The 26954-nt window shown below is 36.5% G+C and overlaps 1 protein-coding gene across 3 annotated transcripts in view; it reads right to left on the bottom strand.

Annotated features, from left to right (window-relative positions):
* The window catches only part of Drak (Death-associated protein kinase related), a 207423-nt gene that overhangs the window by 168821 nt on the left and 11648 nt on the right, over window positions 1–26954 (bottom strand). Inside the window, exon 2 of one of the 3 annotated variants that reach the window (XM_077440844.1) lies at window positions 688–804. The exons of the other annotated variants lie outside the window; for them this stretch is intronic. The gene's annotated coding sequence lies outside the window, so the exon portion shown is untranslated. The remainder of the gene's footprint in view (window positions 1–687; window positions 805–26954) is intronic. 3 annotated transcript variants of the gene reach the window in all.

Raw genomic sequence — 26954 nt, 5'->3', positions numbered from 1 at the left:
TTATTTTTGTAATATCTGTAATATCACTGTAAATAAAAAATGAATAAATACAAATCCCATTGTGAATTTTTAATATCTAAAAATCGCAAAATGCAAAATCAGAAGTAAATAAATCAACAGAAATTAATTATCTCCGGAAATAATATTAAACTCAAATGGAAAAATTCTAAAAAAAAAACAACCGGAATTTCCATGTAATAAAAAAATGTCGTTTTGACAGAGTTGGCAATCGAAACGCAGACCATTCCATTTTTACACAAATGTACACATTCCGATAAAAATGCCGAAATTATACCACATTGAACGACCAAATTTTAAAACAAATCCATAAACAGCCCGGAATCAAATGAGAAGTGGGCAAGAATCGGCATCACACGGCACAACATCAAATTTTGACCGATACTCAACAACAATTTTCGAGTGGTGTAAAAATTAGTGTTTCACACACCAGCTTGCGAAACCAGATGATCCTATCGAGCTCTTAAAACAGTACATACAATATCGTGTATACGTAGCCTACTAACGAAGCTAACCACAAAAGAGGAGATGAGGCAACCCGTCCCTGCAATCCGACCAACAAAAGGCCTCGTGTACTGTAAGCCGCTAATAACACGGCTATTAGCACCAGAGCGCTAGTTGGCTGCGGGCAAACACGGCTTCATCAAATATTTGCAAGAAAGAACTTACATTAGTATATTTTATAGAGGCTCCGAGTCGTGGCGGTGGTAATTAGTTTATTGATCACCTTAATCGAGTTTCCACCGTGGAAAATGTTGTTAAACGCCTTTGGTATGTTCAACTCACCTGTAACAAAATAAATAAAAACAAGTTAAAAATATGATCATCATTTTGTATATAAGTATATATATATTTGTAGAGTGGCAAGGGTTAATAATAAAGGCGTACATGTTATAGAGATAAAAATTTAAAATTTTATAATTATTTATTTATTTATTTATAGTTTTGGACCATTGTGGCATTACAGGAAGACCCAAATACGCCATAATGGCCCTCCATAATAAAATAAGAGAAAAATAAAAATCATAATAATAATAGTAATAATTCATAGATTAAAAATAAAAAAAAGGTAAAAGCAGAAAAATTAGACTATATCATAAAAAAAAATTGACTGATTTGTACTTATCACTGATCAACAGAGATCGGCGGACAAGTTTATTTTGCTTACAAAACATGGTTCACTATTGTCAACTTTTTTTTTGCTCTCTTCCTTTGTAGGACTATAGTAATTGCATCATTTTTTGTGGGCGAAAGAAACTTGAAATTAAATATGAGTATTTTTGAGATACATTCAAACACCAAAGAACATAGCACACCTGTATTTTATTTATTAATAATGGCATAGTACTGTTCTCCTCTTTTTGTCTCCGGATTTTTTTTTTATTTTAACACTTTGCACTCTTATTGGAATTTCTCTTCACCACTAGTCTACTCTAGGATGGAAAAAAATTATATGATTTTTTTTTTTTAATTTTAGTTGTTCATATTATTAAATTATGTCGAAGATCAAATTGGTGAATTCATTTTAGCAAAAAATACGCAATTTTTTTTTTTAGATAAAAACTAAATATTATGCTCAGTTATTTTGGGACTATCTGTTCGTCTCCAATTGTGACCATAATAACATGATGTTGATTTGGGATAGCATTTTTCGAATATAGTCACTAAACTCAATTATTTCAAACCATCATAATTACTAAATCGAACTAAATGATAAGTTCTACATTTCTTGTATTATTTATGACAGCAGTTTTGTATAATAAATGAGTTTTATTACTAGAAACTTTTAAAATATGCCTATAGAAATGTTTTCATACCTACCCTATAGTTCGTTAGGCAGTTTGGGTCCAAGGATGCAAAGCTATTGTCTGTGTACTCATTGTATTTTAATGCGTACCCACCCTCATAAAGTGTATATTGGTTAGTTTTTAAACTGTTAGTATCATATTTTCTATTCGTTACCTACTTGTAGGATACATCGAAAAAAAAAGTTGGATCATCCCAGAAGGCGGGCAAAGACGAAAATATTAGATTTAACAGATACACGGTGTTTTTGATCACTATTTTTTTACACTTTTCAAACAAATCTTGCCTTTGAAGTTCACGACGAACTCATCGACCACTATGTCTCTGCACGGTATAATTAATTGTCTGCATTCAGCATCTAAATGATTCAAAAAGCCATTGTGTTATATATTATTATTTTTGAGTTGTAATATCCGAAATATTTGTAGAAACCGATCTCTTTTGAAGACACTCCTAAAAAACATATTTTCAACCGAAAAATAAAAACTTTTTGGTTGAAAATATGATGACTTAAAATCGACCAATTATCACTATTTGTATCTCTGATATCACCTTCACTATCGTTTTCATTATTATCACAATCATTTTGGAAGTCTTCTAGGTTTTGAAAGTTTTCTATTAGGTAACGAATAGAAAATGTGATTTTAACTAACAGTTTAAAAACTGAAATTTCAATGTTGCCAACACTTGTATTTATTATTTCTCCATATGCACTAATATTACCGAGCACGTCGTAAAATTATGGTCACCCCACCGAAAATACCTCCTTAGAGCACAATGTATCGATACCGACTGCCCAAATAAAACGGCGCACTCAAATGTAGAAGCAGGTAAAGAATTCAAATATTCTTAGAAACAATATAGACGCTAACCCTTTACTGTAATTATCCTATTTATACATTTTCTAGCATCTCGTATCCTTTAAGTACACTATTGTAAAATAAAACCTTCAAAAATTTGCCAATGAATATTAAAAATAAAGCTTCAAAGTAGTCACTTAACAAAGCCACTATACTGGCTTTCAGAGCTGGCAGCCGAATATCCGAAAGCCACTATAGTGGCTTTCAGAGTTCAAGACGTTAATTGTTTTTTTTTTATATAAAATCAACAGATATGAGATTTGTCTGCAGTGCGTTTGTATTAATTTTTTTGAACATATGTACATTAATTATATAATAATAAAAATATTATTATTATAAAAAAAATTACTTTATTAACATTAAAAAATGAAAATTAATAAGTTCATAATTTGTGCGAGTAGGTACACAAGGTTAAATTTCGACTCTCCACTCCCAAAATCTTTTTAATTAGTAGTTTGTAATGTTTTTTAAGATGTATTAAAATGAAGTGGAATAATAAAAAGCTTGTAAAAATATATAAAAATGCGCCGTAGATGAAAATATTGCGAAGTTAAACGCATTTTTCTAAAAAAATATTGTATAATACAAAAACACAGCTGTGTATATAACCAAAATCAAAAACCAGCGGCGTAGACTAGTGGTTAGCATATTATGCTTTCGAGCAGAGTGGTTCGGAGTTCGAGTCCCACTAGAGTCCCGCTGCCGGCCAGACCGTGGTTTGTGACTACAGGTCGATCGATTCATATCAGTTTTTTGCCAATTTTTCTGATTTTTATTGAAACGGTTACTGTAAAAATTGGCATCTCCTTTCCTATCTCTCTTGCTAATCTCAAGTTAATCGGCGTCTTAAGGTTCTCCATAGATGTCATAGATTTATTTATGAAACACTTCAAGTACTTTGAGAAATATTGTTTTATATAAATTTTACTAAAAATTCATTATAATACAAAAACGAGCTAACATACTTTAAAGCATTAATTAAACCATCTTAAATCATCAGCTGATCACAAAACGTTTGGCGTGCAGCACCACTTTAGCGTTTGCACATCACACATAGTAATTACATCACTATTAATGTAAACATACAGGCCTAGGAGCAGGCCTGTTTTATTGGAGAGGAAGATGGTACATTGCGCAAACAGGTTCGACATTTACAAATAAATAGATTCAAACGCGTTTTTGTCCTGTCAAACCCGTTGCTTATAAACATCAAAGCAGCCGCCTTCAAACATCAATAAAATTTACTTTCCGCGAGATGAACCTTTCAACTTATTTTTTTACGTCACAAATATACAATAAAGTACCAAAAAATATACATAATTAACCATACAGGAAGTTGGCAGATGATTTTCCTCAATTATGCTATATTTTAAATTTTAAATGCACACTTAATGTTCTCTCATGGACGTTTCAAAACTATTCAACTAATGAATATTCGATGTTCATTAAAATTAGTATGAATTACTATGTAGAACTCGTACTGCGCACATTGCGACTACAGGTCAAAACGGCAAATTCCCCACAATTCATTATTTTTTCTTAATTAATTAATAAATTATGCAAGTGCACCATCGCAATTCGAAGTGTTAACCGATCTTATAATCACTCGGCGAAATTGCACAGCTGATAAAAACCGAGAATCTTGGCATAACTTCCTTTCACACCTAAACTAACTGGATGTCATAAGAACGTCTAAAATTATGCAAGTCGATGATGAAGAAGACGATAGGTAGCGACTATCGTGGGAAATGATCGAGGCCAGAAGTTCTTAATCTTTTATAAAAAGTAAGTGAACATCTTTCAGAATCAGGTGAAATAAATGTGCCGCAACCATTTTTTTGTCGTGTCTCGCATTCAGGGCGAAAAATTGAGTCCGAAATTATTTTCTTTAATTTATACCAAGAAGGCCTAACAGGTAACCCCAATATGCTTTACTGTCAAGAAAAATTGTACATTTGATACAAATGTTGATACAAATATATGGCTAAATTTGTAAATTTGCAGCATTTTAAACAATTCAGAGAAATTCGAGATTGCCAAATACTTGGGCAATGTTGCCAATTTTGTGGAACCGCTCCAATGAAAATCAGATAAATTGTAAAACTCTAATAGGAAACTATCGACCTGGAGGCACAAATCCAAGGTCTAGCCAGCAGAAACCAGTGGGATTTGAACCCGTGACCACTCTGTTTAAAGCATTATATGCTTACCACTAGTCTATTCTGCTGGTTATGAGATTTAATTTTCGCAGCAGGGAGAAAAATATTCAATTCCTATCAGTAAAATGCTCTGACCAATAAGGATAGCGTTTTAAATGAATAGGAATTGTAATAATGTATGAATACAAAGCTTGAGCAATGAATTTCAAAATATTACATTAACATCAATCAAGTTGTGGAATGCTCAGTATAACCTGCAGCGTGGACTAGTGGTTAGCATATTATGTTTCGAGCAGAGTGGTCACGGGTTCGAGTCCCACTAGAGTACCGCTGCTGGCCAGACCTTGGATTGTGACTCCAGGTAGGTCGTTTCCTTTCAGAGTTTACCAATTTTTCTGATTTTCATTGAAACGGTTCCTATAAATTGAAATTTCCTTTCAAATCTCACTTGCAAATCCCAAGTTATCCAGCGTCTTGAGGTTCGTCAATTTCTATAATAAAATGCTGCAAAAATTTCTCCATAGATGTCACTGTGGATGATGTTTGTATGAATTCGCATTGTATAAAAATACTTGTATAAATTTACTATATTATAGGTATATCTGTATTAGAACGTTCGTCGCTTTGAAATAAAATAAATAAGTAATAACAAGGAGACGGAAAACGAAACAAATAGATGACTAGATTGACTAACATTTTCAATGCAAGAAAAATGGACAAATGTTGGACAAGAAAGTGTCAAAGAAGGCAAAGAATATTTATTAGAATCCAAAAACTAGTTTATTGGGGTACTGCAGTACTGCAGTCCCTAAAGTCAAACCGTGCCTTGTCACAAAGTGAACAAAGTAAGGAAAAACAATAATCGGGTTAGAGAATGATTCGACATATTATTAAAAAGGATTTCATTCAGCAATAATAACAAAAATTATTGATTTGAAAGAAAATACACAGACCATCGGTTAAAAACTCCTGATCTAGTAGGCTCACCACGATCGGAAAATTTTCAATTATAACCGGTCGAACCGGGATATATTATATTATATTGTAATAAAAATCGACGACCGTTACGAATAAGGGCGAGTAAAATCGATCGTTAACCGTTTCGGTGCCGCAAGTGATTTCGATACACGAAAAACAACATTTTTGCAATCGCCTCGCAATAATAAATTAAGTCGACTATTGTTTAAGTTCGTAAAAAAAAAACCACCAGACAATAGATCGAGTTCGTAAAAATCGCAATGATGCAATTATTTACAGCCGAATTTGAACAGCCTCGTATATATGTACGTATAATATATATTTTCTCTATACATTTCACTTTATGTTGCAACCGTATTGTTTGTACAGAATCATTTTTTTTATTTATATAAATATATTTCTATTATTTTTCATTGTTTGACGGACAAATTGAGATATGATTAATGTTCGTACGTTAACCAATTAAGTTGCGTTGTCTGTGTATAGCGAGGCGAAGGCACTTTCCTAATGAGCTTCAGCAGCATAGAAGATAGGGGATATAGGAAAACAGAAAAGGAAATAGCCGTGGCCTGAATCGTGTACGGAATAATTGACGGCTTGGTAATTAAAACACCAATTTTTACCATACAACTAAAAATTGGTAGTGGAAAAAAAAGTGAACTGAGCAAGCTCTATGATTGGGCCTCTTTCGAAACGATCAAAACAGACCGAATGTCTAAAACGAATTTTGAAATTACATTAAAAATACGCTTATTATTAATAACTCGTCTCTAAATAGCATGAAGGATCAAAATTAAATTCGCAAAGGACAAACAGCCTCATAAAGTAAATGGAATGAAATATATGCGCGTTTTATTACTCGAACGACCATTCAGAGCAGATTAACTCAATGAAAATCTGGCAATTACGTTTAAAATATGTGAATATTTATAACTCAATTATGTGTGTGTACATATTTATTTTTATGAAAAAATCCAAAGAAGTTTTGAAAATGATTAAAATGTATTGCAAAAAAATGGTATGTTTTCACCTCTTGTTTTCAATAGATAAATCACTAGCTAAGAAATTGTTCGTAGTAAGAAACTCTACGACTGATCCTACGAAGGACAATTTCATCGACCAGCAATATACCGGCAGTAAAACAAACGAAAATCACAATGTGTGGGTATTTTCAAAAAGTATTGCGTATACACTGATTAAACATATGGTAGGATAATAGTACATGCAATTGTCCGCGCCGAGCCTGATTAAACGTCAACGACTTTTTTCGCGTGGTGCGTTTTGCATAACGCTCTTATTGAAAAAATTCTTCATAAAAAACGTCATAGAAAAACCAACAAAATCACCTTTGATTGTGAAAGGGTCATTTTTTTCGTCTTAATTTTAGTGAAATCCCAATGTAATTGTTCACCAGCCGCCACTACTCCTGATATTTATAAAGTGCATGAATGAGTGCACTAGGCCACTAGTAACTTGTGGCTGAATGTAAAAAAAATAGATTGTGATTATAATAGCCAGTGCATTATTTTATCCAATGACAGACAAATTGCTAGAAACATCACTCAATCAATGTCCAGCACAAATTATCAAATTGAACTGATTATTTCACCATATTGTACAAATATTGGGGAAGAGCAAATCCATTCGGAGATGAATGATTCTCTATATTTGATACATCATCAATACACATTCAAAGTAAATGACCATTTTTTACCAGCACGTATGCACGTGTCTGTAATAGGCATTAGCATTCTAACGAGTCGATAGCACCACGCTCAAGGTCATTCAAAGTCAAATTAGCCGTATAAATAACAAATTATCGAATTTGAATATGAAATTTATTTAAATTTATTGCAATTAAGCAACATCACTTACACTAATGACTCGGTGCGAAAAAGTGCAATTAGAAAGCGAGTGCGATTGTCGGAGCGCAAAACGGACGACCGAAACAAAAGGGACAAAGCTTACCGGTGCAAATGATGGACTTCCTTTCAATGCAAAAAGATTAACGGCGCGAAATTTCAAATCCGACACTAATAAAGAGTCGTGTTGGACGCGACAAGTCCAAGGGCCCCGAAGCCGATAGTGTCGTATTTTTATATCCAATCCCGCACAAATAAGGACAAGTCCTCGTGTTTATTCATCTAAACGCGATCATCTAATGTCGTGTAATATATTACATGTATATCGAAAAGTCGAAAGATACACAATAATGTCACGGCCCGGTCGTTAGCTCATTTGCATAACGCGATGGACAAACGCCGACACGTGGGTGGGCAATTAATTACATTTCATGCTCCAATCAAATGGTCGGCGTCGCCCGGGATCTTCAAAACACTGGCAAAACCCTCCCCCCATCCCCGGGTCGTAAATAGTGACTGAAGATGGAATCCATCTTCGACTAATCAAGAAATTAGCAAACCCAACCCAAATTATGACTTTATTCATATACATAGATGTATTGTACGAAGTATTATATAAATATATAAATATTATATACAATATATTTTTTGTATACGAAATCACGAAAATTATGAAATAGCTAAAAAAAATTCAAGTAAGATGTATAAATTTAGTCGGGGTGACGGCCTGCAGCCCTTATCCCAATGATTAAGAGCTAGGAAATTAGTAGGAGTTATAAGCAACTCATGGGTATTACATATTGACATGAAGGACTCTCTTGGTTCATAAAATCAATGACTATACAAAATTTATATTACTTTGACTTTTGTCCAGAAAATCCACAAAACACACTGAATAGTACGGAACGTCACGTTCTTGGCTCCACACTGTGACAGTGGGTTTTCCCCAAACCGAATTCGGATGTATGTAATTGCACGTGCAGAGTGCATATGTTTCTTCTACATTTCTTTAAATATGGGATACACCGTTATCGACCACTGTCAATTATCGAGCAAGGATAAATACAAGGATAAAATATCACCGAAAACACAACAGGGGATGATTTTTGAGACTGTATATGAGCTATATCTACATATATGGGCTAAAGGTGTTGCGATTTATCGCATGTTTAAATATAACACGTACCACTTAAGTGTGTTTTCGCCATTACGTGTGTGCGAGCAGGATACGAGGAGACTCGGTATGACGTCACCTAGTCCCCTTGTATCCTTCTCGCACACACGTAAGTAAAGCTGTGCAAAAAAAATATAGTGATATAGTGAAATATAGTGAAAAAAATATAAAAAGAGAGATATCCACGGTACGCCACTGGAACTGAAATACCAAACCTTTAATTTTTTAAATAGATACATTAGAGAACGCTAGACGCTTAAAGGTCAATTCATACTAGCACACCACAGAGCGGCTACTGCACGTAAACAGCAGTACGAAAAGTATTGTGGTGCATTCTATATGGACACATTCATAAGTTTCGTCATGTGCTCGTGGCGTAGACGACAAAATATATTCATATTATACAGCAGTACATGTCACCGTAAAGCATCAAGCAAAACCGATTTTCCTTGGCAACTGTGGAAATATTCACACGACGTGACGTCATAGTAGCGAGTGCATGCGTACTAATGAAATATTTTGTACTATAATTTGTAAAAATTATGTACAAAATCTAAATCCATGTCTCAGTGGATTAATTATGTAATTATTAATTAATTAATTGTTATTTCGTGTTCTTCTACTTCTGGAAATACAATTTATGTAATAATAAAATGCTGCATTGTTTTTTATTAATTGTCCAGGAAGGCGCATTGGGGTCTTCCTGTCAAGCCTTCCTGGTATATATCTATGTAAAAATAAAATAAAATAAAATATATAAATGGACTTTTTTGGGACAACACCGCAATCTTCAAGTCTGCAATGACCATAATATCAAATGACCAATTCAGGCGTGTGTAAAGACTCCTTTCCTCGACCAATAGTAGTAAAATTCAAAATCAAACAATGATTTTTATTTGTTTCAAGAACTCATAATGCAACGACCTCGGGCAACACTTTTCAAACGGCCAGTGATACTTTATTAATTATCACTGTTATGATTGCTGTCATTATTGGCGAGAAAATGAGGCGAGTGGGTGCGATCGGCAAAGAGGTTTACTATTAATAATATAAAACATAGCCGGTTTCATAACATCGGAGCAGTTTCGAAATACGAGCTGCATAATCCGTAAATATGATTTATTTATTTACAATATTCGTATCGTTTAGCACTCGTCTGAATCCGAAATGACAAAAATAATATAAACATTGAATGTGTGTATGTGCTTAAGTACACAACACAAACGCTTGAGCATTTCCGAATGTCGTCGGTCGAACTGCCCGACCTTTGAATTTTTTGCACATTTTTTACGCCACATTATTTGCACACGTGATGATTAGCATAAACATAAATAAATCATCGCAAAAGAGACGAAAGTCTCGCTGTGACGACGTCGGCAAAATTGCACGCCCGATCCGACACCAACAAGTTGACTTGTGCGAAAACAAGTTTTTCTTATGATTTCAATCAATTTGTTGTTTTTATTTTTTTCATATAATATATTATATACGTACTTCGTGTTCGTCTAAATACACCACAACTTTCTGAAGTGCATAAAGTTGCATTAAAATTAATAATCATGCTGACGTCACACAATTGTATTACCTTAGTAAAACCACATTAAGTGAGGCCGCATCGGCATAATGGATACCACAAGGAAATAAAAGATAACAACGTGTTGAGTGATAATTTCAAAATAATAGTACATATGTATATGTATGTAGATAAAAAGCAATCGCGAAAAATCAGACTCAATCAGCCGGTGAGGTGAGTCCGACTTTTCAAACGAACTGAATTGACAGCTCCAAAAAGTTTTTTTTGTCAATATCGCAAATATATCATCTGGAAACAGAATCGAAGCTCAAACCCTGATGAAAGTAACGAATCAAATAGAACGTACTGGAAAAAATAAGTCCCTACGACAAACTCAATAATGGATTACAATATTACAATGGGTGACAATAATGGATTGATAAGTGAGACAATTTAAGGTATATTCCAACTGGCACAGCACAGACCGACAACTGCACATAAACAGCATTACGAAAAGTATTCTTTGGTACATTATATATTGACACATTCACGTGTTCCGTAATATGTGCGTGGTGTAGCAGCAGTAGCCGACAAAATCTATTCATATGATACAACAGCGCACGTCACTTTATCGTATCAAGCAAAACCGATGTTCTTTGGTCACTTTAGAGATATTCACACACGACGTGACGTCATAGTAGTGAGTGCACGCATACTAACCAAATTGCGAATGCGCTTATGAATACCTTCGGAAACATCATATTAGGCGCTCGAGTTCTGTTTGCCAGGAAAGAGAGGTTGCTTATTGTCAATTTATATTGTCCTACAAAGCTAGAAAAGGTTGACAATAGAAATTGACAATAGACAACCCCTCTTTCCTGGGAAATAGAACCCGACCGCCTATACTTAGTGATAATATTGACTCGACGATACGACACAAGCAATATTGCGCCGTATCGTCGAGCTTCTTAATGAATATGTAAGCCGATTTTGCCTTGCACTCGGCCAAAACATGTCTGAACATGCCGAAACGTGCGTTGCTTCGTAGTATGAATAAAGGTAGTCTATTCCGCGCACTGCTGTTCCGGGAAGTAGCTTTGCAGTGCTGGACAATACGAATAGACCTTTATTCAGAAACGTCTCAAGAATTAAATCGGATACACTGCCAAACTCTGATCGGAAACGATCGATTTAGACGTTTAACTGACAGTACTACAAAATACTTTATCACCAAACCCAAGACCTCCTAATAAGGTTCTCCGACATAATAGTGCTAACCGAACGACATTTAATCGACTAAAAAACAACAACAATAATACAAACAAAGCAACGTTCACAGATAATGCTGCCTTATCAAAGGCAGCACATAATTTACATTAATAAAACGATAGTAACAAACGAGGTCTACGTTGAAATATGCCACTTTGACGTTATCGACTTAACCTTCACGACGCAACGGAAAAATATCGAGTGAAAAGTGTGACGTCAGGAATTTCGGCCAATTTCACCACACCGGTAACCGAAGTCAACGGGGACAATGGGATTTGATCAGAGTACCATTCGACCGCAGAACAACGACTCCGACTACACAACTACGGCTCAGGTACGATTTCTATGAACGCAAAAAGGAGAGAGATCAAATCACGTGCGCCGCTAGCTTATGGCGCGCCGCAAGGACGCTCGTCTTATTAGATCAATATTTGCTAAACTTCCACCACAATCAGACTAACCATTTGAGAGCTACAGTCCATTATGGAAAAAGTAATGGGTCTTCCAAAGTCAAACTTCAACCGGCTTATTTTAATCAAACACCAAACGCACAGCCCAAATTTTAGGTCTCAAGTCTGAAGATCATTTAATCTTCAATTTCGGAATAGCTACTTGTTTTGTTTCATTATGCAGTTTATCCAACATGAATGCATATATGAATAATTTTAAGAAAATATATTTCAAATTATTGACCTTGGGATTGTTTCATAGCTGCTAGGTGTAGTAATTGTACTGACTAGTTGTACTATGTAGAGCATCGAACTGTACACAAGGCAGGAAAATATCATGATGTGATCAAATTCGGATGTTACTCAATATCCTTTAAGAATTTTACAATAGTGCAAAGGTTGGAATTCTACGAATTGATTCATTGTTTTCATACTCAATAATAACTCCTCTTTTCAACAATATACAAAAGATTCAACTTTAATGACAAATCAAGAATCAATTATTTTCCAAACCCACCCATTGATATATCAACGGCAAAAACACCAACGGATAATAAAAACTAAAGAGCTGGATTGAATTATGAAAAAATATTATTTCTACATATAATCAGTCCCCTTGACTCTTGACTCAATGAAATCTTTAAAATGCTATACTTGGACAATTTGGTTTTGTAGAGTTATCCCACTTGACTTCTAAACCAGCAGAATAAACTAATGGTTAGCATATAATGCTTTGAACAATGTGGTCAAAGGTTAAACTCCCACTAGTTTCTACTGGCCAGACCTTGGATTTGTGACTCTAGGTCGATCTTTTCCTACCAGAATAAAATAAAGATGCAACATATAAAATAAATAAATAAATATGTATGCATGTATTTAGTCCAGTGGCGTGCCGAATAAAATAAATATACCAGAATAAAATAAATATAAAAATAAAATAAAGATGCAACATATAAAATAAATAAATAAATATGTATGCATGTATTTAGTCCAGTGGCGTGCCGTAGAAACCTCCCGGTTTTACTCCTACTCGCGCCTAAATGAGACTGTGCGATAAACACAGGGAGATTTTCAAGGCACGCCATTATTATATATATATATATATATATATATATATATATATATATATATATATATATATATATATATATATATATATATATATATATATATATATATATATATATATATATATATATATATATATATATATATATATATATATATATATATATATATATATATATATATATATATATATATATATATATATATATATATATATATATATATATATATATATATATATATATATATATATATATATATATATATATATATATATATATATATATATATATATATATATATATATATATATATATATATATATATATATATATATATATATATATATATATATATATATATATATATATATATATATATACATACAAACAATGTGAAAATTAACACCTAGCAAATCATTGTTCAACAAAAAGTTCTATGTTGTCAACACGCAGAAAACAAGGAGGATTGCAGGAGTTTGATCCATAGACGAATGCATGACTCTCATAACCACAATTCTCGTTCTCAGACGATACAACGACAAGAAGAAGACCTATCCTCAAAATGTTAAGGTAATGCAAACATGACTTTAAGCAGTGTTGTCTGCTACAAGACAACCCGACTGCCGGAACAAAATTTCCACATCGATTTAATTGTTCCTCAAGCGGCCACACCATAACAAATCCACCGATGATTTTTCAATGCGATTATGACTAATGTTGTTTTTTCCGCTTCAGATTCGTACCACGGGGTAGGGGGTGTCGAAACACCATAAAGTTCACTTTCACCAATGTTACCACATTCGGGCATGTTTAATTGCTTTTTATTTCCTAATAAACACTTGCATACTCGGACACTTTCACCTCTTTACCCTTTCGCCCGCCGTAAAACACAATAGCCTTTTCTATGTAGTCCTGGCCACGATGATGATTTTTTTATTATATGTATGTACAGTGCTCGAAGTCATTTTCAAGAGCGCGATTGACCTTTTTGAAACGACTAGTGGTCTTACTTTCGTTTTCTCAAGAGTCTCGACCGACTGATTGACTGGCTTCCAAGCAGAGATCCTCGAGGCTTTCAATCGGGATTCAATCATCATTGTGCAATGGTATTTTATATGTATATTTTTTTTTCGCAATTTTTGATGCCGGCATGCTTCACGATCGTTTTATCCACAGACCTTCTGCAGATCATCGATACGGTGTTGAAAAGAGGAAGCGGCGCGCATAGCACGCGATAATCACTAAAAAAAAACAATGCACTTTTATGCAACAGCGCTGTTGACACATTTTATTTGAATTCAGATTGCGAAAACAAAGCTTTTAGAATCCATTGATGCAATGACGTTTCAGAATCAGAACGAAATCGACCGCTCTCGTTGTGAAGCAACACGGCACTGATTCTTCTCATTCTTCTTCCTCCTTTCGTTTCTACCGATCTGCTTCTTTTCTGCAACCCTCTGCCATGTCCGAAGAACATCGAAGTCTGAAGAACACCCACACGAGCCTGTTCGGACGTTAGAAACGAGACATGGTGAGTTGTGCATTGTTCCGGCCGCATATTATGTGTTAACACGACGTTGCCCCGAAGGCAATGCCATTGTTGCTAATGAGCAGAAACAATGCGGATTTATACACACACACACAGCCTCTTAGATTGGTAACTACCAAGACCACTTCCATCTAATGAAATCCTTTTCGATACAATAGTATGCTATGTGGCGTGTATTTAGCATAGACGAAACCGATATAAAATAATTTCAATGGACTCTTTCTGGCAATAAATTTCTTCGAATAGGATCATAAAACGAATGAAAGGAACTTTATTTATCAAGCGCATTTAACGATATACCATACTATGTGTTTCACACGTTGTTACTTTAGAAAGGTGTATATGAAATATGAAACGCAATGATTTTACATATGTATGCTCGGAGACATCAACGCGTGTGCTAACCACAATTGTCGTCACTGAGATTGTGATACAATTGTTAGAACATGATATCAATATGATCTAGAATTATTTTCTGCCGTCTGAAGTAAACGACGAATCACTCTCTCGTGCAGCTGTCGATGGTCAACAATTGTGTTATTGAACCGAAATGATCTCTTTCACTGAAAACGACAAACAAAGAAAAAAGGAAACCATTGAAATATTTTTTCAAGGAAACTACAACTTCATTTGAATAGGGTGGGAAGAAAAACTATTCCCATAGTGAGTACAATGAAATTACTGGAAAAGTACCGTCATTGTCCCACCTGGGATTAAATTTCCTCTTCTTATATGTACATATATGTATGTACATATGTACATGCTATGTAAAGACAAAAAAATATATATCTATATCGTGTCCTTAGACTACAAATAAAATCTAACTGCAATTTTAAGCTGAATTGAATTACATAAAGTATAATATGAACCAATAGATATGTCTACAAAATATAATATGTACCTACATATAGTGGTTCAGTGATTAATCCACACAAAGCGATCTCCTACACGTCACTAAAATCTCAATCACGAAACATCCGACACTTGAAAATTCCATCCATCGATAGACAGATATTCCGTATTCGCCATTTTCGAGCTAAATGGGTCACTGTTCGAAGAAGAGGAACTTCATATGCAAATATGTATATAATATGGTAGCGTGGGAACATTAGAGAGAGTATCCGCTGTCTAAGTGTATTCGTGTGTGAATAATAGAGATCCCGGATTAGGCTAACGGGACCCAGTAAGTGCCCGAACAAAGGATACGCTGGAATTCTCACAGACCTGGGCGAGTGCGTGCGTAAACAATAGACTCGCCTGGATATACCTATAAGTGCCTAGACAATAGACACATTAATGAATCGGGGAAGCTGTGCTGGGTAGCTTGTCCTTTATAAGGAGGTACACACGATAGCTCAGATTATTCTGGAGAGAGCGGTGGATCCATGTATAATATTGTAAATGTAAAAAAGCGGATTTAGTATCAATTGACCAGTTGATCAGTCAATTAAGAAAAATTGCCGAGTGTTTCCAACATTTAATCGGTCACCTATGTAGTTTCTCACCGGTGTTCCATAGCTGTCTGAGTTATGGCATTGTAACGACGCACATCAACACAGGTAATTGCGTCGTCGGAAGACAAAGCGGGCTCGTATTATAAATGAAGACGAGTCCTTTTAATTGGCCTACGGTGACTTTCAAAGCGCCATTTAGATCCATTATCGCCTATTGTCGGCCCACGATCCACGCCAGACCGGACGGGGGAGTTCGGCCTTTGGCTAGGCAAACCGGATCCATCTCGGCTAATTATTAGGAAGTCCGAGCGACGCCGGTGCCTTTTTGATCGCCACGTTGAAGTATGGCCGATCGCATACAAGCAATGCTCGATCGTCCAAACGAGCGAGTCGGGCCTATTCTGGAGTGCATCGAATGTCTCCTCACGTGAACATCCCCCGACACGTCATGACGAGCCAGGTGATGCAAATAATTGCATATAACTATCACGAGGTAATAATTATAAGTATCTTAACTGTGTCTCAGTGAGTAGGCGAGTAGTGCAACACCAAAAAGGGCTATAATAAAGTGAGACTTCTTTACAGATGGTAATGCATTGCTATGATGGTTAAGTCAATCACTGAGACATTGCACGTAACGAACCATAAGTAAGTTTTATTTATGTAAGGTACATTGTGGTTTCATTTTAAATAAATCAGGTGTGCGAGCAGGAAGAGTCCACTAATCACTCTTGTAAAAACGCAAATATACTGAATCGTACGGCACGGCATGCCTAAGTAGACTCTAGATGTGAATGGGCGTGTCTTCACGGCATTGTTAATTCGTACTACATGTCTTATCAAGTTTATCCTACATTTCTTAAAATATGGGAATGTACGGTATTTATTTAATATAACATGAACACTCGTCTTTACCGATCGCTCCATATCGATGAGTGCACTTATACAGATATAATACAATCAATCAATATAAGTATATACGCATTTTATACAATGCGAATTCATACAAACATCCACAGTGACATCTATGGAGAAATTTTTGCAGTATTTTAAAATCTAATTGGCGAAACTCAAGACGCTGAATAACTTGAGATTAGCAAGAGAGATAGGAAAGGAGATGCCAATTTTTACAGAAACCGTTTCAATAAAAATCAATCGACCTGGAGTCACAAACCAAGGTCTGGATAGCGGCGGGACTCTGGTGGGACACGAATCCGTGACCATTCTGCTCGAAAGCATAATATGCCAACACTAGTCCACGCCTCTGGTTAAATAAAATATATAAAAATGTATGCTTGTAGATAGGCATGCTTTTCCCATTTGCAAATCTACAGTTTCGACTTGAAACTACCTTATTTGGTAAACTCTATAATGTTATATGAACTTGATGTAGTTTGTGCAGAAACCGATATTCTAAGTTCAAGGAATTATAAACAGGTGGGTTTAGAAATAAAGAATGTCAATATTTCGGATTGATCAAATGCAGAATATTCGAATTTAGGCAACATCAAAGTAGGAGGGGCCAAAAAGACACCCACTCTAGTACCCACTGATCTACTTCTCACTACTTTTTTATTCCCTGAATTATAGATAATCTATAATATATATGCTGACTGTCTGTGACATACCAGTTAAAACTTAGCATTACCTCGCCGTACGAATCGACTTAATTAAAAGTTTACAAACAGAAAACTATCAACAGGTCATTGACATTCTGCCAAGAGTCCTTCAAATGCCACACCCTAAAAAAATCAACATCCGAGGACTAGAAACTAATTAAGTAGTAAAACGTGGGCACGACCTATCTCATATCCTACAATATTCACAGTAATTGTTTATTTTAATCGCGACCGGATATGGAAGAGGAGCGAGCAACGCAACAAAAACGGAATAGCGAATGCAAAATGGCGAAGCCGAAGAAAGACAAGGAAACTGGTAGATCCACTACCAGATAACAATATCCGAGGAAGTAACCCGACGATGCACCGGATAACCTTTGCATTGTTACATAATATATTGGACGATTGTTGCGCAAGACTGCAACCTTCGAATCGGTGACCGTCGTCATCATCATCATCACAATGATAATAAACACGATTATTCAATTAAAATCCATTTTTCGCCCCCGCCGCCATTGAAAACAATGCAAACAACCTATTGCTTAAGGATTCGATTTTTTTCTCCACCTGCCAGTCCTTTGCTACGTCTTCCGGAAGTTTCCAAAGATCAACTCGGGACCAGATTTGAATCGAGTCATCAAGCCGGGATCGGAACGTGTCGCCCACGTTCGAAAATTATACTGAGAGCCGGCGCTCGTACTTCAAATTAGAGTCACGCGAAAAAATCATCGGATCCAGTGTGGGCGGACGATGGAAACGAGTGCCTCAAAACTAATGTTATCATTTAGTCGCAAATTGGCTACACGCTATTGCATCAATGAAGCAATTTTTTCGATCCACGCCCGAATCATTCAAATGACCCGTCTTCATCGTCCAAGCCTTGAGACTATCCAGTTAAAATATCATCGAACTAAAAAAGGATCGATTACTGTAACTTAAAGAACGTACAATTGCATTATGAGATAACAAGGCAGACAAAATAATAAAAAAACAGAAGATCATCTCGCCCAAGAGAGTGGAGCTTTTGGGTGGTCCATTTAAGCTCTGATTTGGGCATCGGTTACATTGAATTTCAATATCCTTAGTAAGGACCACTTATCAGAAAAAAATGATTACAGGCGAGCTAGAGATGTGTTCTCACGTAAAAATCTTCGGGAATTTTGTTTACATTCATAACATGACTCCAAAATCCTTTTAAAATATATCACACCCAACATATGGGTCTCTGGGTTGACTTAATTTACCTTTAAAGCACGCTTAATAATCACACCAAACAACAGACTGTTTAATCACATGTATTTGCGCAAATTATTTGGGTAGCTGAAATGATATAATTATGATTTTTAAATGACACGGGGTCTGGTTAGAGTGTGCATTGAACACATTTGAACTAAGGTGGACGTCTTGTAAGAACAAGGACATGAAACTAGCATACAAGACACCTAAGAAGGACCGTGAGTTGAGCAGATAGTTTTGGTAATGAGAAAGATGAATAGCGGTAAGATATCAGCGCCATATTTGCACGTGCAATCCGATCGATTCAGGATACTGCACAACCGGTCGACCACCTATGGCATGATCTCAACAGCAGGAATTCGTCAATGCGTCTATCAATGCTAGATTCCAGTTTTAAGGTATGCATAGAGACTTTCAAAAAATCTTGTAAGACTCAAAGTTGTAGCTCCAACCCTGAAGGACTCGAGATAAAGATGAGAACTATGTATCATTCCGGATATATATCCCCCACCGGAATAGATCATAAGACTCTCGAGAAACATAATAGAGTGATTAGCAGATTTTACACGCCCGCAGCACTTCCGACAGAGCCAAAACGTGAGGAAAGGGGAACGTGCCGCTTTCGCCGAGAATTAAAATTGAATTAGGGCCTCCCTGCTACTTACCCACCACTTGGAGATATCTCAGAATAGCTATACACGTACGTACATATAATGGATATATAATTCGCGTTGGGCAGAAAAACGATCGAAAACAGCCGTTAACGACACGGAAAAGATTTTGCAACTGTCCATCTTGCAAACGACTGCTAATCAACGAGCGATGTTTATTTAAAAATTATACACACACTGTCAAAGTTCGTATTGACTAAACACCAGTGTGAATAGTCAATAAGATAAATAATAAAAGAGCTTTAGTTTTTATATCAGCAAAAAGCATGTATGTATTCGTTTACTATATAAGAAAGAGTAAAATGGGCACTGCCCATATCTCCATCGTATTACTTTCCTTTTGGACATTCTTGGGCATAATTCCCTTCATTTTCGGAGAAACTTCCCATTCTTTAAAGCTTCTACATGGTAATACAACATGCTGGAACAGTTGTGACTTTATGTCCGTAATAATTATGTGCGTGGTAAAGATAATTTGATGGTTGTACCTCCTGCCCGCACAGTGCTTTATCAGATGGCTCCTGATAGCCTGCGCTCATCATTATTTTCATAATCGGGTGTGATGTATGACTGGAATTGAGATCTATTCCGTTTGGGCTTTGCAGGGATGTTTTGTATTTACGGCTGGTTTTTATATATGTATTGGTGTTAACTGCGGATGCAAAACGTTCCCTACTTTTTATTCTGTTTATTTGATATTTTTTATCGTTTTCCTTTTTTTTTGCTGCTGGCTAGACCTTGGATAAGTGACTCCAGGTCGATCAGATTTTGCGAATTTATCTGATTTTTATTGAAACAGTTCCAATGTTTCTGATACGAGAGGATCTCTCAGACTGTGTTCGTTGGGGGTGGGGAATGTTGCCTCATGTAGAGGACTTTTTTGGTCGAATTCATTGGCCTTTAAAGTGGGCTTTTACATATGTAGACGATTGCGCCTCATTAGGTTTTTCCTGTTTTGCCACAATGGTCCAAAACTATAAATAAATGAATGAAAAATTTCGACGTTTCTATAGAATATCAGATATCTGATTTTATCAATAGAATATCAGATATCTGATCTTATTTTTATCTTATTTTAACCTTATTTTTATCTTATTTTAATCCTGCTTGTTTTTAAGTCTTATTTTTATCTTTGCAAATCCGATCGTGTATCATTGTCACCATTATTTACTATCGGGTTTTTTTTGCGTCGTGTCACATAGCGACGACTTCGATTGCGATGCAATTTCGTAATTTACTTTTAGCCGAAACTCCGGATTGCACTGTCAGCCGATCTCCGATTAGATTGCGGCTCAGATAATAAATGTGCTCTCGATTCGGCGACGGGGCAATCAATGCAAATCGCATTTTCGCAGCGGTCGATCTTTGTATGTTGCCATTTATATATTTTTTTAAACCTCCACCTCCTCCTGCGGAATATTAATGGCGATAGTAACGGTCGTTATTATTAATTCCCGTCGACGATCATCACTCTTCGCAAATTGCTCTAGTCTCGTGTCGACAGGCTGAAACTCCCACCGGATCGCGTCTAGACCGTTCGTTGGTCTTCTAAATACGAACGATTGTTTCATCCAATTCAGGATGTCGACAGGCCTGCAGGATGTGATGCTGCGAGACGAAATATGCACAAGACTGCAATCGCCTAAACACTCACAGAGCAATTGATGCAGCGATAAGTTGCTCGACTGCCATAAACAAGAGTGGTAAGTTGCTTGCTACGAAATTTATCCTAGACCTAGACCTTTAACCGGCTAAGGTTTACTGTGAGATGGTACATTCCAAAATCTGCTGAAGTTTTAAGTTGGGGTATCTTGAACAAATTTGTTGATCCTATGTAAGGCAAAAACTGTGGCTTTGATTCGTGGAAATCCATTCTTTAGTCGAATCGATGACTAGAGACTAGAGTGTGACATGTCTTGGATAGGGGTTTATAATATAATGTGAATGACTATTTTTTGAAAATTTAGTATAGAGCACTGAGTTGGGCAGTATACCTTGACTTTTGAACGATATTATAGAAAGGAAATAAGTAATACCAACCCGTATATTATTTATCGACGAAAATAGTTAAAATACGACTAGTCTGACCCGCCGAAAGAGTGCATGCATAAATGATTAATTTGGCATGATTGGGTCGAGTGTATGTTGGAGTATCAAAAAGCGCTTAACGAGTCTCATTGGCACACTTATCACGTGTCCCTCCAATAATAGCATCCTGAATTTAACTGTTTGTACCTCTTAAGCTGAAATGAGCATACTTATTAAATACGGTCGGTCTCTCGGAACCAATCAGATATTGAAGACCTGGAGTACAGAGCAAACTATACTAGAGGGATGAAAAATAAAACCAAAGATTGCTTGTTAGAGATCTATTAGGTTTGTTACAAGCGTCAGGGTACTGGAACGAGTTTAGAAAGGCGATAGATAGACGAGGTTCTACCGACCCAGCAATTAGACCACATCGTCTATTAGGTAAAAAGGCAGCCAGGCAGGTACGCAGGCAGACCATACAGACCTTCGAGCTGATCACGACTGAAATTTAAACCATCGACCGGTCATAAATCGACCGTTGCAACAGCGAAGGGCAAAACCCTCAACTCCCTTCTGACTGATTTGCAAAATCGGCATAGTCCATACATACACACATATTTTACAATTTCATGAAATGAGTAACTTCACGAATTGGGTGTAAGATAAACACATATAAAAAGCGCTTTCGCCCGTCCAACAAAGTCGCAATAATAAAACTTTCACTTTTGAATCATCGCAATTTCGCCCGAGTGTGATGTCGTCGTCCCCCAGAAGACCAAAACTTCACAATGTTACAAAACGTGCACATAAAACCGCAAATCTCGGATTGCAGAACCCAAACAACAAAAAAAAATCTCCAATTTCTAATGAAAATTCATTCTCGAGACAATCGGCAATAAAATATATACATACATATACCATAACATAACGTGATCTCAATATCCATCGTAATAAATTACCGAAAAAGGAAGATAGAAAGCAGCGATTGCGTAATATCGATCCACGCACCACGGAATGTATAACGCATGTACCCAAAAACAATGCGACATAAATCAAGTGCAACAGAATAGACTCGTTTAGTTTTTTTTATTATCTAGATAAACTTTATGGTCTGAAATGATCGTTGATTGCTGAACATGAAAAATTTTCGTCCTACAGACCGTTGATTTATATACTCAAGGGGTGTGCCAGAGTCCGGATACGGATGATTCAGTGGCAGCTGCCACCTCTAAATTTAGTGGGACATCCGACTAAATTGGGACGAGACGAACTCTCCCCTAACGTTTCAGAACGTGTCCTAGGCAGTGTGTACAATTTCCAGGGAGAAGGAATTTAAAGCGATCAAAAAAAAAAATTCAAGACCATAATGATTGACGAGCCCCTTCGTGTAAAAGTAACCGCTGTTTATATTGGAGATTTTTGTTCACACTAAGCAAACACGGAGTGTTTGTACAGTATTTTTGATCCTAACTACCAATTTAGATCTACTTGACAGTTTATTTGGACGAGACAAACTGAGATGAAACAATCCAAAGTGGTTATGAATACACCATATCGTCACCATACTCAGCATATAAATCAAGATGAATGATGAATGCTATTAAATCAACGAATTATTATTGTATGTAATAATGTCTGGGTGCGAAACTTGAATGTTGCTTTAAATACAATTCTTGTTTGATAAACGTACATATATCATCAACAAATCATCATCTACAGCCCTTCGCCATTCACTGCTGGATAAAGGCCTCTCCAACATGCTTACACTCGTCTCTGTTTTGCGCAACTCTCATCCATCTCAAACCACACATTTTCCTAATTTCGTCTACATATCTTCCCTCTGGTCTTCCTTTCACCCTTTTGCATTCTCTCGGGTACCATTCTAGTACTTCTTCTGTCCATCTTTCATCATTATTCTAGCCACGTGGCCATTTCAATCTCTTTACTCTATCCACCATGTCCACTGCCCTTGTTATACTTCTCCCCCACGTATTCCGCTTCCTATCTTTCCTCGTTGTGCCGATCATACATCGTTCCACACTTATTTGAGTGCATTGGACTTTGTGTAGCATCTTGGCCTTCAATATCCAAGTTTCACATCCATACGTCATCACTGGCAAAACACATATATGTATATGAGGAAAAAATGAATGGCAATTGTGACAGAAGATAGAATTCACACTCACGAAGGCGCTTATGCCCATTTGATTCACCGAACTTTCTTAATTCACCGATTTTGATGAGGTTTTTTATTCGACGCATCAATGAGCCTAACCTCACTGGTACATTCCATTAAAAAACCACTCGTTGATATATCAACGGGTAAAAAAATGAGTGGTATGTTAAAAAGTGCAAGCTAGAACTAGCTAAGGTATTATAATGAAAATGGGTAGAAGATCAGACGGGAGATGGACAAGTGAGATGCTAAATATAATAGTATCCAAGAAAATTCGGAAGGAAGCTAGATAGATCAAGAGTGTTGGTCTGAAAAAGTATTAAGGAAGACATATTGAATGACAATTCTTAGGGCGAAAACACACCGAGTGGTACGGGACGTCACGTCTTTTGGGGTTCCCCAGATTAAATTCGGGTGAACCCCAAGATGGGGCATATGTTTGGGGGCTCGCACGTGTATACTTATCCATATGCAACCGAAATGAAACAACTTTACATTTCTTCAAATATGGAATTCACCGTTATCGATCACTGTCAAGCAAGGATAAAATATCACCAAAAACACTCCAGAGGGTGATTTTTGGGACTATGTACCATGTACATAGTATATGGGCTAGAGGTACTGTGTTTTTTTCGCATGTTTAAAATTATCTAAAATAAACACGTGCCACGTACCACTCAGTGTGTTTTCGCCCTCATTTTCTCAGTTGTCATCTCAAAGCACATTGTGAACAGAGTAGGCACAAAAAATCCAAAGCATCATCGCCTAACACCGAGCACAGTTTTAAAACAGGGAAGTAATTAAGCGCGACAAGAAGATCCAAATACGTACAACTTCAAAACACTACATTCCATGGAGGTCGACATAAATTCCCATTTCAAAGAGAAACCAATCGAAATATCTCTCAATACACATCTACATATATTTCATTTCAGTATAAGTTGCAGTAGGCAAACTCTAAACCTCCAAGAATTGTCAAAAACTCAAAGATACACAAGATTGCCGTGAAACATACAAATATTTATTGAACGTGCATAATTGGAAATCCCCCCTGATTACAACCGAGGAGATATGAAAGAGATCGTCGGTCCAGAGGCACCGGTAGGTAGTGTTATAAAAATTGAGATGCCGGTTATCTTATCTCACCTGAAGTATGCGTAAACACATTGTAAAACATCTCCCCGAATTAAAAGCAGAATTTTTGAAACAATGGAATGAAAAAATCCAACGATGAGATTGTAATTTGGGTATTATTATGACTAGTCTCGACCCCCCTTACAAATGACCAAAACGAACATATGCTTTCAATATTAATTCGTATCGTACTTATTTTCGACTGTTGAGTCACAGGAAGGACCTTAGGTCAAAAACCTCCATTCGCTCGGGTATATAACAGGATATTTTGAGACGTTACATACACTTTTGCCACCGGAAATGTATACGGCATGCGACGTTCGCCGTTTTTGAATCGAAGGATTCGAGTTTTGAAAATCGGTTTTGGAACAAGTTAGTGGTATCTTCTCCGATCGAGAGCATCACTTTCGAGGCGAGAAGAACCGTTATAACGACTAATATAAAACTCGTATCACACCGATGAATGGGTGGCCATCGACCACAAGACCAGAAGAAGAAGCAGCAGAAGAAGAAGAAGACGAAGGGGAAACCAGCTCGAGCGGATGGCTAAGGAGAGGCCGGAACGGGACAGGCGAGACAAGTGACCCAAGTTTCATTTCGTTGAGAGCCAATCGAGTGGACAGAAGAACCGGCGATGATTGCCATCAGAGAAACTAACGTAATATTACAAACGTGACTCCGAGTTGCGTAATGTGTCGCAAATTACAAAACAACAAAATCAAAAGCAGGGGGAGCTAGTTACGGAGAGCGGTAACGGTCCATACGTCGAATTGCTACGTAATTATGGCGAATTTCGTCAATTTTTTGGGACGTTTAAAACGGAAAATGTCCGTTGACGCATTGATGACTCGCACGCGATGTGACCTTGACGAGGGGAAAAAATCCGTTAACGGTCAAAGCGACCGTTGGATCATCCGCGAGTATTTGCGAATTTGGCCACAGCATCATCATCGCCAACTTCAATTGTTTTGCAATTTAGGATGTTTCAATCTGGTGGGCTGTTTATCCACTAAGTACTAAACTACCCACACGTTTGGAGTTTGGTCCCAAGCGAGTAAAAATCATAATAACAAAGAGCTTATAGAAGCAACTCAAGATGATCAAGATCAAGATTATACGTGCTTATATTACCATTGACTAACTGAATTGAGTGGCGTTACTCAGGTAGGTAAAAGTTAGAAAAAAATTATTTATATAACTATTTCCGAAAACCATCTGAAATGGCATATCGAATGTGAAGAATCTAAATAAAAAAAACTGTAGATTTACACAGATGTATAAGTACAAAAACAAAAATTATTAAAGCCATTTTGAATTTCAATAAAATTAGCTCACAAAGTCCTAAGCATGCGGTCTTTAACGAATCAAATTTGAAAGACTTCAAGGGCGAAAACACACTGTATAGTATGGAACGTCACGCCCTTAGCTCCAAGCTGTGACAGTGGGTGTTCCCCAAACCGAATTCGAGTGTAGCTGCACTCGAATTCGAGTGCAGCTACACTCGAAATGATAATTTTTGAGTAGGAATAATTTTACAAAATCAACTCACAACAGAAGTGAAACTTCATTACGCAAAATCGGATGTGAGAAAAAGACAATTTGCGATCAATGAAGGGAAAGAAGGAACCACGTGCGCTTTTTCATCGTCTACGACGTAAAGTAGTCGGCGGGATGCAACGTTTCGTAACACGTTCAGCCGTATAAATCAAATCCACTCTACCGAACGAAAGGAAGTTTTCACTTCAACACTGTGTAATGAAGCGAAAAACTTCACAATGCGACGAGAGCACATAGGAAGGGGGTAGCGTAACACGTAACGTTAACAACGTATGCATGCAAATGTAACCTAATGAATACGCTTGATATTTCACATGCACTTCTCTTATTTGGAACACGCTCCATTGCGAAACGACAACGACGACAGAT

This window comes from Arctopsyche grandis, chromosome 11, assembly GCF_051622035.1.
Source record: "Arctopsyche grandis isolate Sample6627 chromosome 11, ASM5162203v2, whole genome shotgun sequence".
In the NCBI taxonomy this organism is placed as follows: Eukaryota; Metazoa; Arthropoda; class Insecta; order Trichoptera; family Hydropsychidae; genus Arctopsyche; species Arctopsyche grandis.
The sequence above is the reverse complement of the archived record's forward strand: the minus strand, read 5'-3'. Positions and strand labels throughout refer to the sequence as shown.